Source organism: Physeter macrocephalus, chromosome 10 (genome assembly GCF_002837175.3).
Source record: "Physeter macrocephalus isolate SW-GA chromosome 10, ASM283717v5, whole genome shotgun sequence".
In the NCBI taxonomy this organism is placed as follows: Eukaryota; Metazoa; Chordata; class Mammalia; order Artiodactyla; family Physeteridae; genus Physeter; species Physeter macrocephalus.
In genome coordinates, this window is record NC_041223.1 from 63,736,118 (window position 1) to 63,754,779 (window position 18,662).

Here is an 18,662-nt window from a genome sequence, read left to right on the forward strand (position 1 = left end):
TACAGAGTGAAGTAAGTCAGAAAGAGAAAAACAAATACCATATGCTAACACATATATATGGAATCTAAGAAAAAAAAAAAGGTCATGAAGAACCTAGGGGTAAGATGGGAATAAAGACACAGACGTACTAGAGAATGGAGTTGAGGGTATGGGGAGGGGGAAGGGTAAGTTTTGACAAAGTGAGAGAGTGGCGTGGACATATATACACTACCAAACTTAAAATAGATAGCTAGTGGGAAGCAGCCACATAGCACAGGGAGATCAGCTCGGTGGTTTGTGACCACCTAGAGGGGTGGGATAGGGAGGGTGGGAGTGAGGGAGACACAAGAGGGAAGAGATATGGGAACATATGTATATGTATAACAGATTCACTTTGTTATAAAGCAGAAACTAACACTCCATTGTAAAACAATTATAATCCAATAAAGATGTTAAAAAAATTGTCAATTATATTAGAAGTGAGTGTTATTATTGCTATACATGTAAATATTCTTATTCTAAAGATCTGTGCTCTAAAGGATTTAGGAGTAAAGTATCATGTTGTCTGTAACTTACTTTAATCATTTATGAAATATTATTTTTATGTGTGTATATATAAAGAAGAGAAAAAGCATATTTGAAAATATGTTAGCAATTGTTGATACATATTTTTGAATATTTGTTCACTGTATTATGTTTTTGATTTTTCTGTTTGTAATTTTTTATAATAAAAAGTTGGAGGAAATGTATAAATTTGTGAAAAAGCAATCGCAGCTGTAAAGATGGTGCAGTCTTTTTCATTTCAATCTTTATTCATTATAAGATCCTTTACTAAGCATTATGGAAGCTAGAGAAATGAATCAGATTCCAGCATTCAGAGTATAGTCAACTCTTGTATACTGTTGGTGGGAGTGTATATTGATGTAGCCACTGTGGAAAACAGTATGGAGGTTTCTTGAGAAGCTAAAAATAGAACTACCATATGATTCAGAAATTCCACTCCTAGATATATACCTGAAAAAAACCTAAAACACTCATTAGAAGAGATACATGCACCCCAGTGTTCATAGTAGCATTATTTCCAATTGCCAAGATGTGGAAGCAACCTAAGTGTCCATCAACAAATGAATGGATAAAGAAGATGTGGTACATATAACACAATGGAATATTACCCAGCCATAAAAAAGAACAAAATTTTGCCATTTGCAGCAACATGTATGGACTTGGAAGGTATTATGCTAAGTGAAATAAGTCAGACAGAAAAAGACAAATACTGTATGATATCACATGTGGAATCTAAAAAATACAACAACCTCGTGGATATAACCAAAAACAAGCAGACACACAGATACAGAGAACAAACTAGGGGTTACCAGTGGGGGGTGTACAATATAGGGGTAGGGGAGTGGGAGGGCTATACTATTGGGTGTAAGATATGCTCAAGGATGTATTGTACAACAGGAGGAATCTAGCCAATATTTTCTAATAACTGTAAATGGAAAGCAACCTTTAAAATTGTATGAAAACATTTTTTTAATTTATAATAAATTAATTTTTTTAAGTGTGGTTAAAAACATGACAGGAGCATTAAAACAAGCAAATTATATTATGTCTCAGAGGAATAAGCAATGTATGACACTAAGGAATAAAAATATACATCGATAAAATAACATGGATTTCAAAGGAATAAAAGATTATTTACCTATAAGAAACAAATTTAAGAAAGCCTTTATATAGCAAGTAAGATTTTTAATGAAACTTATTTAAACACAGGAAAAATTAAAAGTAAATCTTTCAGGGTCACTAAAAATTCTATTTGAATAATAAACAATATTTGAAAATTAAATTAAGCAACTCCCAGAAGTGATTCCAGTCAGTACACTCTGTAGTTTCCATACAGTATACAATTTTATGGTCTTGTTAAAGTGAAAAGAGGTGACATAAGAGCATGAACTTGTAGTCAAAGGGATCTAGGCCATTTAACTTTTAATAATGGCAATTCCTTTCCTTTTTATAGTGCATTAATTGTTTTCAAAGGGCTTTGCCCTGCATTATCTCAATTTTTGTTTCATAATACTCCTGTGGGTTAAATGGTGTGAATATTATGATTATCTATACTATGCAAAAATCAAGCAACTGAGATATATTTAGGTTGTGCCTTGCAGAAATGTTACTTTCTTTTCTGTAATAGGAATATTAAGAATAGTGCCTATCACAGGGTAGATAATCAATACAATTCTAAATGAATGAACCAATAGGAGAATTAATGAATAAACTCTTGAATGTTTGAATTACTTGATGGGGAAAAATGTAGGAACTCTGTTCCACAAAATCTCTCCACTTCCCTGCCGTTAAGGAGTGGCTCATTTTCTATATAGCTCAAGAGAGTTCTATGAATGAGTGAAATATTTCTGTTCCTGAAAGACAAATGGTCATGTAAGATGTTTTTATTTAATTGTACACAGAAGGAAAACTTCAAATTTAAGTAAAAATTTCCTGACAATGCTCTCAGACCAAAGTCAATAGTCTAAAATACTACTGACATCTTTTACAATTTAAATTGAGTAGGGTGGCATCTAAAATCTAAGGAGTAAGTTAAACTGGTAAGCCTTTTTTTATGCAGGAAATCTTTCCAATGTAATCATCTTAGAAAACTTCCTATTTCATCAAAAGGCACATTTACAAACACATCTTAATGCAAATGGTTACATCTATTTTTGAGTGGGGCTCAGAATTAATTTTACTTCTTTACTATGTATTGGCTCATTTCCTAGCTTGCTTCTAAAAATGTAGTTTTTAGGTAGGTGCAAATGCAAAAGTATTGTATAGAAGCTGTCATAAATCATGTCAGTAAATGAAAGACACATTGAAGGATTATTGCCATGTTTTTTAAATTGTCTTTCTCATCAATAACCTACTAAAATTTTATGGCACATCAAATTCTGTTAGTCTCAAAAATTTGCTTTCAAGAAACACAGCTACATTATTTTCAACTCAATTATTCTGGTACCTTAAGCTTTGAGAATTTTTTTTTCTTTTAATTTGCTTATACCCACAATATAAAGCACTAATAAATTTATGAAAGTATTTTTTAAGTAAAGGAAGAAATGAAGATAATTAGTTTTAGGTTCACAGCAAAACTGACCTGAAGGTTCATAAATATCCCATATATTCCCAGACCCACACATCATGGTCTCCCCCATAATCAACATCCCCCACCAGAGCGATACATTTGTTATGATTGATAAGTCTACTTTGACACATTGTTATCACTCAAAGCCCATAGCTTTGGATTTACACACTTGGTGTAGTATATTCTATGGATTTGTACAAATTTATAGACTTGTGTTTGCCATTATGGTAACATGCTGAATAGTTGCATTGCCCTAAAATATCCTCTGTGATCCACCTATTGATCCTCCACTCCCCTAACCCAGGGCAACAACCAAACTTTTTACTGTCTTCGTAGTTTTTATTTTTTCAGAATGTCACAGAGTTGGAATCATACAGTATGCAGCCTTTTAATATTGGTGTCTTTCATGTAGTAATATGCATTGAAGATGCCTCCATATCTTTCTATGGAAGGACATCTTGGTTGCTTCCAAGTTTTGGCAATTATGAATAAAGCTGATGTAAAAATCCATGTGTGTTCAAATTTTTGTGTGGATATGAGTTTTCAACTTATGGGTAAATACCAAGGAACAAATTTCTAGGTCATATGATCTGAGTGAGATTAGTTTTGTAAGCAAGAGGCAAACTGTCTTCCAAAGTGGCTATACTATTTTGCATTCCCACCATCAATGAATAAGAGTTCCTGTTACTTCACATCCTTGTTAGCATTTGGTGTTGTCATTGTTCTGGATTTTGAATATTCTAATAGGCAGGTAGTAGTATCTCATTGTTGTTCTAATTTGCATTTCCCTGATGATATATGGTGTGGAGCATCTTTGCATATGCTATTTGACATTTGTATATCTTCTTTCATGAGGTATCTCTTAGAGTCTTTGGCCCATGTTTTAACTGGGTTATTTGTTTACTTTTAAGAGTTCATTGTATATTTTGGATAACAATCTTTTATCAAATGACTTTTCTGTAAGCATTTTCTTCCAGTTTCTGGCTTGTCTTTTCATCCCCTTGACAGTATCTTTCCCAGAGCAGAAGATTTAATTTTAATGAAGTCCAGCTTATCAATTCTTTCTTTCATGGATTGTGCCATTGGTGTTGTATCTAGAAGGTCATTACCATACCCAAGGTCATCTAAAATTTCTCCTATGTTATCTTTTAGGAGCTTTACACTTTTGAATTTTATATTTAGGTCTGTGATTCATTTTAAGTTAATTTTTGTGAAGGGTGTAGGGTATGTATCTGGATTCACTTATTTTTGCATGAATATCCAGTTGTCCCAGCATCATTGGTTGAAAAGACTATCTATGCTCCACTGTATTGCCTTTTCTCCTTTATTGAAGATCAGTTGACTATATTTATGTGGGTCTATTTCTGGACTCTTTATTCTGTTCCATTAATCTATTTATTCTTTCTTCAACACCACAATATGTTGATTACTGTAGTCTTACAGTAAGTTTTAAAATTGGGTAGTGTTAATCCGCCAGCTTTGTTCTTCAGTATTGTGTTGACTATTCTGGGTCTTTGGCCTCTCCATAGGAATTTTGGAATCAGTTTGTCGATATCTGTGAAATAACTTGCTAGGATTTTGATTGAGATTGCAGAGACTATATAGAACAAGTTGCAAAAAACTAACATTTTGGCAATACTGAGTCTTCCTATACATTGATGTGAAATATCTCTACATTTAGTTTGTTTCTTTTTTATTTCTTTCATCATAGTTTTGTAGTTTTCTTCTTATAGATTATGTACCTATTTTTTTAAAATTTATACCTAAGTATTTCATTTTGTTGAATGTAATTGACACTGTGTTTTTAATTTTGAATTCCACTTGCTATTGCTTATGTATAGAAAAGCAATTGACTTTTGTATATTAACCTTGTATCTTGCAACCTTGCTATAATCACTTATTAGTTCCAGGATTTTTTTTTTGTCAATTCTTTTCTGATTTTAAACATAGGTGATCATGTCATCTGTGAACAAAAACAGTTTTATTTCTTACTTCTTAGTTTGTATACCTTTCATTTACTTTTCTTGTCCTATTCCATTAGCTAGGACTTCCAGTACAAGTTTACAAACATTGTTGAAAGGGGATGTCCTTGCCTTTTTCCTGATGTTAGCAGGAAATCTTTGAGTTTCTCATAATTAAATATGATGTTAGCTGTAGGGTTTTTTATATATATTCTTTATTAAGTTGAGGAAATTCCCCTCTATTCCTAGTTTACTGAGAGTCTTTATGATGAAAGGGTACTGGATTTTATCAAATGGGTTTTTTGCCCTTATTATTATGATTTTGTGATTTTTCTTCTTTGGCTTGTTGATGTGATGAATAAATCTCTTTTTGGCCATGGTGTATAGTTTTTTTTTACATTGTCAGATTTGATTTGCTAACATTTTGTTGAGGATTTTTGCATCTAAGTTCATGAAAGGTAGTGGTCTGTAGTTTTCTTGTAATGTCTTTGTATGCTTTGGTTTTAGGCTAATCCTGGGCTCATAGAATTGGATAGGAAGTATTCCTTCTGCTTCTGTCTTCCAAAAGAGACTAAAGAATTCATATAATTTCTTCCTTAAACATTCAGTAGAATTCATCAATGAACACATCTATCCTGGTGTTTTCTGTTTTATTAATCTGATTCAATTTCTTTCATAGATATAGGCCAATTCAGATTCTCTATTTCATCTTGTATGAGTTTGGGCAGATTGTGTCTTTCAGGGAATTGATCTTTTTCATATAGATTATCAAATTCAAGGGAATAGGGTTGTTCATCATATTTCTCTAATATAATTTTAATTATATTAAAATTCCCAAATTCAAGGGATCTGCAGTGATAACCCTGTTTTATTTCTGATCTTAGTAGTTTATGCCCTCTCTCTTTTTTTTTTTTAGTTAGCTTGGTTAGAGGCTTATCAGTCTTGCTAATCTTTTCAAAGAACCAGCTTTTGGCTTCATTGATTTCCTCTATTGATTTCTGCTCTAATTCTTATGATTTCTTTTCTTTTGCTTACCTGGAATTTAATTTGTTCTTCTTTTCCTATTTTCCTAAGGTGGACACTTAGATGATTGATTTGAAGTCTGTTTTCCTTTCTAATATATACATTCAATGCTATAAATTCTCCTCTAAGTGCTACTTTTTCTGCATCCCACAAATTTTAAGTTGTGCTTTCATTTTCATTGAGTTCAAAATATATTTTAACTTCTCTTAAGATTTCTTCTTTAACCCAAGTATTATTTAGAATGTGTTATGATCTCCAAGTATTTTGGATTTTTTCAGCTATCTTTCTGTTATTGATTTCTAGTTTAATTCCATTGTTGAATGAGAGCCGATGTCATATGAATTCTATTCTTTTAAATTTTTTAGTTTGTTTGATGGTGCAGAATGTGGTCCATCTTGATGAATAATCTATATTCTGCTGTTGTTGGATGAAGTAGTCTGTAGATGTCTATTATATCCAGTTTATTGATGGTATTATTGAGTCAGCTATATCCTTACTGCTTTTCTGCCAGCTGGATCTCTCAGTTTCTGATAGAGTGTTGAAGTTTCCAACTACTACAGTAGTGGATTCATTTATTTCTTTTTTCAGTTTTTTTCATTTATTGCCTCACATAGTTTTATTCTCTGTTGGGCACACAACACATTGAGAATTGTTATGTCTTCTAGGAGTATTGACTCCTCTATTATTATGTAATATCCTTCATTATCCCTGATAACATTCCTTGCTCTACAGTTGACTCTGTTTAAAATTAATATAGCTACTCCCACTTTTTAAAATTAGTGTTATATGGCATATCTTTCTCAATCTATTTACTTTTAATCTATATTGTCTTTATATTTAAAGTATATTGTCTTTATATTTAAAGTTGGTTTTCTTTTCATCTATTCTGACAATCTCTGTCTTTTAGTTAGTTTAGACCATTGACATGTAAGGTAATTATGGATATCATTGTATTAATATCTATTATATTTCTTACTGTTTTCTATATGTTGCTTTTGTTCTTTGTTCCTGTTTGTATTCCAATCTTTTTCTGCCTTTTATGGTTTTAATTGAGCATTTTATATGATTCCATTCTCTTGTTTGTCTTACTATATCAGTTACACTTCATTTAAAATTTGTTTTTATGACTGCCCTAAGAGTTTGCAATATACATTTACAACTAATACAAGTATACTTTCAAATAGCATTATGTCACTTCATGGATAGTACAAGTACCTTATTATAACAAAATAATTCTAGTTCCTCCCTCTAATGCTTTTTATTATTGCTGTCATTCATTTCACTTATCTGTAAACATGTATATGTGTATATGTATATCTGAATACACTGTTGCTCTTTTTATTAGGAACAAACTGTTCTCTGTTAGATCAATTAGAAAAATAAAAATAAAAGTTTTTATCTTATCTCCACTTATTTCTTCTTCAGTGCTCTTCCTTACTTCATGTAGATCCAAATTTCTGATCTATAAAAAACTTCTTCAAACATTTCTTGCAAAACAGATCTACTGGCAACAAATTTTCTCAATTTTTGTTTTTCTAAGAAAGTCTTCCTTTCCCTTTCACTTTTGAAAGATAATTTTGTAGGGTACAGAATTCTAGGTTTTTTCTCTCTCAACACTAAATATTTCACTACACTCATTTTTTTTTTTTTTGGTATTGTTTCTGAGGAGAAGTTAAAAATAATTCTTACCTTTGTCCTTCCATAGGTAAGGGTTTTTTCCCTCTGGTTTCTTTCAGAACTTTGTTCAGTATCTTTGATTTCCTATAGTTTGAAAATGATATGCCTAGGTTTAGTATTTTACTCTTTCTCCAGTTTGGTGTTCTCTCAGCTTCCTGGATCTGTGGTTTGGTGTCTGACACTAGTTTGGGAAAATTCTCAGTCTTTATTGTTCAAATATTTTTTCCATTTCTTTCTTTCTTTCTGGTATTCCTATTACCCATAAGTTACAATTTTTGTAGTTTTTCCACCATTCTTGGGTATTCTCTTATGTTTTTCCAGTCTTTTCTGTTTGATTTTCACTTTTGGAAGTTTCTATTGTGATATTCTCTAACTCAGAGATTCTCTCCTCAGCCGTTTTCAATGATGTCTAATAAGATCATCAAAATCATTCTTCATTTCTACTGCAGTGTTTTAATTTTAGCTTTTTTTGGGGGGGTACCGTCTCTCAGAATGTCATTCTTTCTGTTATATTGGCCATATGATCTTGCGTACTATCTTCTTTTTTTTTTTTTTGTGGTATGCGGGCCTCCCTCTGCTGCAGTCTCTCCCGTTGCAGAGCACAGGCTCCGGATGCGCAGGCTCAGCGGCCATGGCTCACGGGCCCAGCCGCTCCGTGGCATGTGGGATCCTCCCAGACCGGGGCGCGAACCCGGTTCCCCTGCATCGGCAGGCGGACGCGCAACCACTGCGCCACCAGGGAAGCCCGCGTACTATCTTCTTTATCTATTAAAACTCTTAGCATTTTAATCATAGTTTGTTTTTTTTTTGTGGTATGCGGGTCTCCCTCTGCTGTGGTCTCTCCTGTTGCGGAGCACAGGCTCCAGACGCGCAGGCTCAGCGGCCATGGCTCACGGGCCCAGCCGCTCCGCGGCACATGGGATCCTCCCAGACCAGGGCGCGAACCCGGTTCCCCTGCATCGGCAGGCGGACGCGCAACAACTGCGCCACCAGGGAAGCCCCAATCATAGTTGTTTTAAATTTCAGATCTGATCATTCCAGCATTCCTGATGAGTCTTTTCCTGATACTTACTCTGCCTCTTCAAACTATTTGTGGGGCCTTTTTTACTATGTTGTATTTTTTTTTTTTTTTTGATGTCTGTACATGAAGAATTGAATAAAAGAAATTGCTGTAACCAGGCCTTTAGAAATGTGGTGGTGAGGTGTGGGGAGGGCAGACATTCTGTAGTCCCATATTTAGGTGTCAGTCTTTTAGTAAGCCTATGCCTCTGGACTGTGAACTTCACAAGTGCCTCTCAGTACCCCCTTTTCACATGGGACCAATAACAAAAGTGGAATGGAGTTGTGTATTTTTAGTTTCCTTCATGGAAGCCTGGAGAGGCTGGTATTAGTTACTTTCTTTTCTCCATGCAGAAGGCTAGAGCCAGCTGGAGTTGGTTATTTCCCTTCCCCAGGTCGTTTAGGCTCTAATAAAACCCCAGCTGATGAGGCTGTAGTTAACTAGTTTCCACTGAGAGCAAGCCTTATTAAGAATTGCAGATTGCTCTGCTGTATTTCAAAATGGCTGTTTTCCCCTCCCTGTATGGGAAGCACAAGGGAATTTTTCTCTGGTGTCCACTGTAAGAACCTGGTCAAGCTGCAGGCGTAAAACTCACATAATGTGGGGACCTCCCTGTGAGTGGGCCACCATGAAGATTTCATTTCTCAGAATTTCCACACTGAGCCTCCAACAGTTCTTCAATTAGAGTTAAGGTTTTCCTACCCCACACTGCTTTCCATGAAGGTTTCAGCTCCTGGGTTTCTGTCCTGGTAAGTTGTGATTCTCCATATTCATTTATTGGTCTCTCCAATTTGAGGGTCAGGGATTTGTCCTGTGACCTCACTTATTTCATTGTGTCTCAAATATACATGAATATAATAATATTATACAGGTACAATTATTTGAACATTACTTGGTTCTCAGTGTCTAATATAGGTTTATTTGATATTAATTCTACCATAGCCTGAAATGTTCCACTTGTTTTGTGGGTAATGTGGGTAGAAAAATGATAATAACAGGGAAAAGGATGCAATAGAATCAGAACAATGGAAGAAACTGCAAAAGAACTTCATGTTAAGCAGTAAATAAGAATTACAGAAGACTAATCGAAGGGGGATAGGCAGACAGGGAGAAGAGATTGCCTATACCTGGGAAGACTGGATGTGCTGGTGACAGATTCAAGAACTAAGCATTCTGAAACAGTCTTCGTAAATACTGAGTCAAGACTGTGTCTTTTCCATTGATATAGTTCCACTGTCCAGCATCTCAGAGATGTGCAATACATATGTAAGAAAAGTTCCCCAAGGACAATTGAAATGAGTGTGTCAATCAGCATCTGTCCAAAGGAATGGAAACTAGAAGCTGACTGTGGAAGGAAAAAATACATAAACAAAAACAGGACAACCTGAGGGGGTTTATAGAGACCTGACCCAATGAGAAGAAAATAAAAGGAGTGGGAATCTTTTCTTTGGAGCTAAAATTTTGGATTAAAACCCTGTAGGTTAAAAATAATTCACACATGCAAATGTGGGTCCCAAACTATATAAAATAGGGGAAACTCCATCTCCACAGTTACCTACTGATCCTTTCATAATTCCCAGGGCAAACAGGCTGTTGTGAATGCAACTCATACCATGTAGGAAATTAAACCATTGGGATAGGGGTGGAGAGCATTGACCTTTAAACATAATCAGTATTGGTGATTTCAATTCAGTTTTACCTTGCTCTTTTAACACTATGTGGATCACTATAAAATTTGTGTAAAGCTGGGAAATCTATTCCCAAGAGGTTCATATGTAGTTGGTGTAACAACTACCTTGAGCCAAAAGGATTAAAGTAATTCAAAGCATATTAATCCCTCCTGAGCCACACAAAGCTTTGTTTGATTTATCTCAACGACTAGAGCTTTCTTGATGCTTTTAGAATATTCAATGGTAGTTTAATTTAGTTCCTCATCTTTTTCTTTTTTGGGGGGTGGGGGGGGTTTCCAAGATTCTATAGGATATTAAACTTAAAAGATTGCCATCAATGTTTACTATTTATGCTGTAATTCTGAAGTACTGTTATTTTCAAAGTTTAGTAATTCCATTAGAATTAATCCTCCCTCTCCCACTTCTCTGTCTCCTCCCACACACCCTGTGCACCACATAGCTTCAAAAGAAAAGGAAGGAATGACTCAAAGCAGAAGTAAATCTCTTAACAGATATAATAAGAAATGTGTAAAATAAATCATCTTATGAATTTCAGAGATGTGTGTTCTTTACTCAGGTGTGAAGGTGGTATTTTTTTTTTTGGAATGAACGCTGATCATCTTGGGACATAAGATTTGATTAGATAGTAGTTCAAAATGGGAAGTAAAGTGACTTTTTAAATATATGTCCCTATGTCAAAAACAAAACTGTATTTGTTTTAGTACTCGTTGGAATTCTGTAATTTTTGCTTTTTGAGCCCATGGCTATGTTCTTACTCATTTTAACTTTCCAGAAAAATAAAAGATCACTCTTATCAGCAATTTCTAATTCCTCTTGAACTGCTCTGTACTGTGCAAAAACTATCATATACCTCTGCTCATACCCTGAAGAAAGAGAATATTACTGATATATCAAGCTGTTAGAAACCTTTTAACTGGGGCCCTCAGGACAGAAGGCTTTAATGAAATGTCAGAAAATGATATGCTTTAGCCAAATATTGTTTTAAGAGGTGTTTGTTGTTGTTGTTGTTGTCTTTTTTACTGTTTGGGTTTGGTAAGGCCAACAGATCAGAAGACAACTGCCATTGAAAAGATAGTTTGTTATATTCTCAGATTCAGGAGAGGGAGAACACACATCACCAGGGACTACACTGGGAATCACCTGTGGTCAATTGAGGGGAGAACCATTGGCAAGAGCCTTTATTGTGGTTTCCAAGGAAAAAAACAGGCAAGGCAGGGTAAGCACACTTAGAATTGTCTAAGTTTGAATAATTTTAGTGGCTTTGGGGTATGGGGGCTGTCCATGGTTGCTTAGTACCTAGCCCTGGGGTAGTTAAGGTAGGTGGATATTGATCCAGGCTATAAGAGCCCAGTAGGCAAGGTAGTTGTGGGTATGGACTAAACTGGCTGCTTAAGAAGGGGGCTTGAACAGCCTCTTGCCAGGGCCTCAAAACTGGCTCAGGACAGCAGTTTTAAAACTATGTTACAATAGTCTCCTTGATGTCTTAACATTAGTCTAAACTTGGTTCAGACTGAATTTGGGTATTTGAGTGGCCTGAATAGTAGGAGACACCTTTAAAGAGTAGGACATAGTTGCCCTAAACAGCATAGAAAACATTATGAGAGAAAAAAGGAGGGAAACAAATAGAAGTATAAGGGGTCCTTATAAGCTGGCTCATAACTAAGTTTCTCATTTATATGGCATTAGCCAAGAAAACAGATCTGAAATTTTTGTGGTGTCTGATGATATCTCCATGGTATTGTAATGTGTGTTAAAAGTATTGAAACCGTGCCCCATAGAGGTAAAAAACCCATCCTGAAACTGTGCCCCATAGGGTTAACAGGAACTGGTGACTAATAAATTCTGAGCTTGTCTTACAGCTTGTTTAAAAACCCTCCACTTGTAGCCTACCTTCACAGAGCAAGCTCACCTTCATTATTTTGTTGCAAATTGCATACCCTCCAAGCTTCACATAGCCTAAATAATAGGCTGATGTTTGCCAGAGTTGTTTTCCAGGAACTTGAATCAGCTGTGTCTAGTTCGAGCTCAAGCAGGCTAAGACTAAAGTTTAGCTCAAGCAGGCTAAAACAGGACCTGCGTAGGTGTCCAATGAATGACCTTTTGATGTCAGAGGGCCAAAAACTCCACCCCCAGGTCATACTAAGCCTCACCATTTTTGAACATACAGTGCATGAAGGAGCATGTAACTTAGATACACCTTCACAGAACACAGTGTACATCACTTTTTCCCTACCTCTAATGACTTTTCCTCATGACTCAGACTTCCCTGCTTCTGTATCCTTTAACTATCTCAAGCCCCTCACCTTAGAGAAGGCAGATCTGAGACTGGTTCTACCATCTTCTTGCTTGGTTGCCTCGTGAATAAACCCTTTCTTTGCTGCAAACCTTGGTGTCTCAGTGTTTTGGCTTGCTGCACATCAGACAGATGAAGCTGTTTCAATGACAGTATGAGTTATATATTTTTAAAATAATATTTTGGTGTACCCCTCAGGGTGAGGTGGTAGGTACAGCAGTTATGTTTGTTGGAGGGTATGAACTGATAGGTCAGTCAAGTGTACTCCCTTAGGCATGGGAGAGTAGAGGTGTATGAGTTGGCAAGAGCAAGGAGTACACCAGGAACATGGGTTAAATGGACAGCGAACTCCAAGAACTTAATAGAAGCTCTAATAGCAAAGGAAGAAAAGCAATAAATGTTTTATGTCTGATTTGTCAACCTCTTTGGAGAGGCAACCTCTGGGTATCAGTGGGGCAGAGGTTTTAGTGTCTGGGATGAAGTCATTTCAGAGGACAATGTCATCTCTGGTGGTAAGCTCCTGAGCCAGGGTGATATTGTCTGGGATGTGGGACTGGGGATCCTTTTTAAGAGGATATCCACCAAAGTTGAAGTGTCTTGTGTTTGTGACTCTATGGCTTATAGGCAGTCTATAACATGTATGTTGATGCATTTTTAGATGGAATACTTTTTATGATTAAAAGACTGCAACAAACATGTTTACTGCAGCAGGTAAATTCCAAAGACTAGAAATTGGCAAAGATCTGATATACATTTCCTGAAGTGAGATTTAAAAGAAAATGTTAATGAATTATATAGAGAAAAAAGTTTAACTTCTGGTCAGAATTTTTTTAGCATTAGTCTTTGCCAATTGAGGTGCCAAGCTTAAACTTTTAAGAGATGGATTATCATTTCGGAAGATACAAAAAAGAAAGTATTGTAAAATTTTTTCTAATAAAACTTTGTTTACAGTCATGCACCTAGATTTGTTGCTTTTAGGTACCCAAAGCCATAGAATGTATAGTTTCAAACTTCAGTGAGGTAACCATCTTCATAAGGGTGGGTTGAAATATCTTTATTCAAGAAATTGTAAAACAAAGATTTCAAACAAAAAGCAAATACGTGATAGAATGGTAGACAATTCATAATACTTAGAAAAATTTAAAGCAAAATAAAATATCAATTTTAGGGAGAAATTAAGTTGGAAAAAGCTTGATGGAGATTAAAAAATTTACCTATGACAAACTGTAAGGATAGAAGGAACAGGGTAGATAAAGAAATAGCTATCTGTTCTTTTGTTTTGTTTTCTGATTGAAACTAAGCTTTTGTAGGGATGTAACAGACAGGGAGTTCAGATAACGTAGAGTGAGAGACCAACCTTATGTTCTAGGCTGCTCAGATTGCTAGGATAGCTGCTCAGAACTAAAAGACTTTGGATCAAAGGGCGGATGAAGAAAACCATTCAGGATTTGTCCACTGACACTCAGGCACGCATGCAGCTTGCAAATGTGAACTTGCAGACTATTCACTGAGTGCCTGCTGGACCCTCACCTTACCATATGCCTAGACCCACTTTTTAAAATTTTTATTGAAGTATAGTTGAATTACAGTTCTGTGTTAGTTTTAGGTGTACAATAAAATTCAGAAATATTTGTATATATATATATTTCAGACTATTTTCTATTATAGGTTATTACAAGATATTGAATAGTTCCCTGTGCTCTACAGTAAACCCTTATTGCTTATCTATTTTATGTATAGTAGTTTGTATTTGTTAATCCCATACTCCTAGTTTATCCCTCCCTTCTCTTTACCCCTTGGTAACCAAAAGTTTGTTTTTTGTGTTTGAGTCTTTCTGTTTTGTAGATAGATTCATTTGTATTAGTTTTTAGATTCCATGTATAAGTGATCACATTTGTCTTTGTCTGACTTCATTAAGTATAATATTCTCTATATCTATATTGCTGCAGATGACAATATTTCATTTTTAATGGCTGAGTAATATTTCATTATGTACATATACCACACCTAAGTCAATTGTATGTTGAAGGCACTTGGGTTGTTTACATGTCTTGGCTATTGTAAATAGCACTGCTATGATAATTGGAGTGCATGTATCTTTTTTTTTAAACATCTTTATTGGAGTATAATTGCTTAACAATGGTGTGTTAGTTTCTGCTGTATAACAAAGTGAATCAGCTATATATATACATATATCCCCATATCCCCTCTTTCTTGCATCTCCCTTCCATCATCCCTATCCCACCCCTTTAGGTGGACACAAAGCACAGAGCTGATCTCCTGTGCTATGCGGCTGCTTCCCACTAGCTATCTGTTTTACATTTGGTAGTGTATATCTGTCCATGCTACTCTCTTACTTCGTCCCAGCTTACCCTTCCCCCTCCCCGTGTCCTCAAGTCCATTCTCTACATCTGCGTCTTCCTGACCTGCCCTTAGGTTCTTCAGAACCATTTTTTTTTTTAGATTCCATATATATGTGTTAGCATATAGTATCTGTTTTTCTCTTTCTGACTTACTTCACTCTGTATGACAGACTCTAGGTCCATCCATCTCTCTACAAATAAGGAACCTCCATACTGTTCTCCATAGTGGCTGTATCAATTTACATTCCCACCAACAGTGCAAGAGGGTTCCCTTTTCTCCACACCCTCTCCAGCATTTATTGTTTGTAGACATTTTGATGACGGCCATTCTGACTGACCGGTGTGAGGTGATACCTCATTGTAGTTTTGATTTGAATTTCTCTAATGATTAGTGATGTTGAGCATCCCTTTCATGTGTTTGTTGGGAACTTGTATATCTTCTTTGGAGAAATGTCTGTTTAGGTTTTCTGCCCATGTTTCGATTGGGTTGTTTGTTTTTTTGATATTGAGCTTCATGAGCTGCTTGTATATTTTGGAGATTAATCCTTTGTCAGTTGCTTCATTTGCAAATATTTTCTCCCATTCTGAGGATTGTCTTCACCTTGTTTATGGTTTCCTTTGCTGGCATGTATCTTTTTGAATTAGAGTTTTCATCGTTTCTGGATATATACCAAGGAGTGGGATTGGTGGATCATGTGGTAGTTCTATTTTTATTTTTTTAAGGAACCTCCATACTGTTTTCCATACTTGCTGCACCAACTTACACTCCCACCAACAGTGTAGGAGGGTTCCCTTTTCTCCACACCCTCTCCAGCATTTATTAACTGTAGACTTTCTGATGATGGCCATTCTGACTAGTGTGAGGTGATAACCTCATTGTAGTTTTGATTTGGATTCCTCTAATAATTAGTTATGTTGAGCATCTTTTCATGTCCTTTTTGGCCATCTATGTCTTCTTTGGAGAAATGTATAATTTAGGTCTTCTCCCATTTTTTGATTGGGTTGTTTGTTTTTGCCATACTGAGTTGTATGCATTGTTTGCATATTTTGGAAATTAACCCCTTGTTTGTTGCATCATTTGCAAATATTTTCTCTCATTCTGTAGGTGTAGGTCTTTTCATTTTGTTGATGTAGATTTTGTAATTTGTGTGACATAATGTAATATAATCCACATATTTGTCAATGTCTCCATCTATTACATTTATTTAAAAATGAATCACTCATGAAAAAAGTGTGATTGTTTACACTGTTGCTACTATATTATCCTCCCCTAATTTTATTATGAATAAGCTACTCACCACAATTATCTTTTCAAATACGAATTATGTTTGTAAGTTCCTTTTCAGTATTTCACCTAACAAATTTTGTACATTTTAAAACAAGATCTTTTGAAACAACTGAAATATTTACATTTGAAAATGAATAACAATGGCAATAATTTCTTCCCAGATTTGATTTCTTTTACAGTAATGCTTATCACTGTTTATTGGAATTCATCTGAAAAATTACAGTGAAAACAAGAAAAAAAGGACCTTTTCAGTGTTGAAATGGAAATAAAATGTGTTATTTAAGGTTTAAGATGACAATGGAGAAACTTAAGGTCTTCTAGAAATTATTTTCTGGAGTTACCCAGAATGATTAGGTAGAGTATCACAACTTTATTGACTTGATCCTCCTCTTTTCTTGGGTTTAAAAAAGAGTTTCTCTGCAATTTGAAACCCAATATTTATGGACTTAAAACAAACACATGCTCAAAAGAGACTTAAACCATCTCCTAACTTCATATTTCAAGATATTCCTACATATACTGAATTCTTTTTAATTAATTACATTTTGATCATAGCCCTTTCAAATTCTAGCTTTGAACTTCAAAGTAATTGTAGGCATAAACAAAATGATGAAAGTAATAGAGATATATAATATTCCCTCAAACACTGAAAGCTGGAATAGTTTAGATTTGAAGGACAAAAATGCTGTGATAAGACTGAAGCAGGGGAAAGGTATGCACACACAGTGATGCCAATGGATGAAGAGACAGCTCTCAGTTGAGCTTTTGGCTCATTTGCCGAAGTCACAATAATAAGGCCCTAGAACCCTGAGCTTTCTGTGAACCCACCTATGTACGTAACTTAAAATAACATAGAGAAATGAGTAATTAATTCTATAATGTTTTGCTTTCTATAGCGATACAGCTGCCGATATGAATATTTTAGAGCCCACAACACTGTTCCTTTATGCCACAAGATGGTATTTTAAAATTTGGAGAGGGAGACCAGAGAGCTGATAAATTATCTCAATGGTTGTATCAAAATTAACCTTCACTTTACCCAAAATAGCCTAGGAATTTATTGCTTTTAAAAATAATTTGATACTAACATAAAGATTACATTTTGTTTTCTTTTGTCTCCCTCAAGTTGTGTGATGTAAGAAATCTTTAAAAAGTTGCTGCTTGAGTGGCAGATTGAACAAGTGAAATGAATTATAGATAAGGAAGATAATTTCTTTTAAAATAAAAGGCCTAAGACAAAAAAAATTCAGACATATCACATTTGCAGATTTTTTAGGGTTTGTTTCTTAGGTTTTAATTGAGAACAATAACGATTCGTTTGTCTCCTTCCTAAACTTCCGACATTAAGTGAAACAGATATTTTTACTTCCTCTTCTAGTAAATAAATAAAGTCTAAGAGTTAGTAAGATCCAATATATTACATTTTGGCATAGTCAAATCCAATTAATTATACCTTTGTAATATCGTTTGAATATTGTAATTTCTCTCCACTTCATTGCTACCATCACCTAGATTACTTAAATTTCATGATAGCTGGTTTCTAAACACTGTAGCCATGGTGATCTTTCTTTGTTTCTATAGAATTAGCTTAGTTACACAAGAAATACATTATCATTTCATGAAAAAATCAGTAAAAACAGAGAAGGAAAAGTTAATTTAATAACTTTAAATCAACTCAGATTCACCCTAAGATATAACTGAATACTTGACATGTATCCATCCAGATTTTCTCCCATTTTCATGAAATTATAAATATACCCTTACCACCTTCTAAAATGTAAGACTCTATCTTCTATTTTGGTCAGCCACCTCCTTTTTTATTAAGAAATATATCACAGGGGCTTCCCTGGTGGCGCAGTTGTTGCGCGTCCGCCTGCCGATGCAGGGGAACCGGGTTCGCGCCCCGGTCTGGGAGGATCCCACATGCCGCGGAGCCTGCTCGTCCGGAGCCTGTGCTCCGCAACGGGAGAGGCCACAACAGAGGGAGGCCCGCATACCACAAAAAAAAAAAAAAAAAAAAAAAAGAAATATATCACAAACATTTTTTTATCACGAAATAAAAAAGTAAATCATTTTAAAGAATAATTCTTAAGTGTTTGAACATACTGTACATTATTTAAACAACATTATTGGAGAAAACACTAGTTATGATTATAAAATAATAGAGGAAACCCTCTTGTACTTACATTTCAAT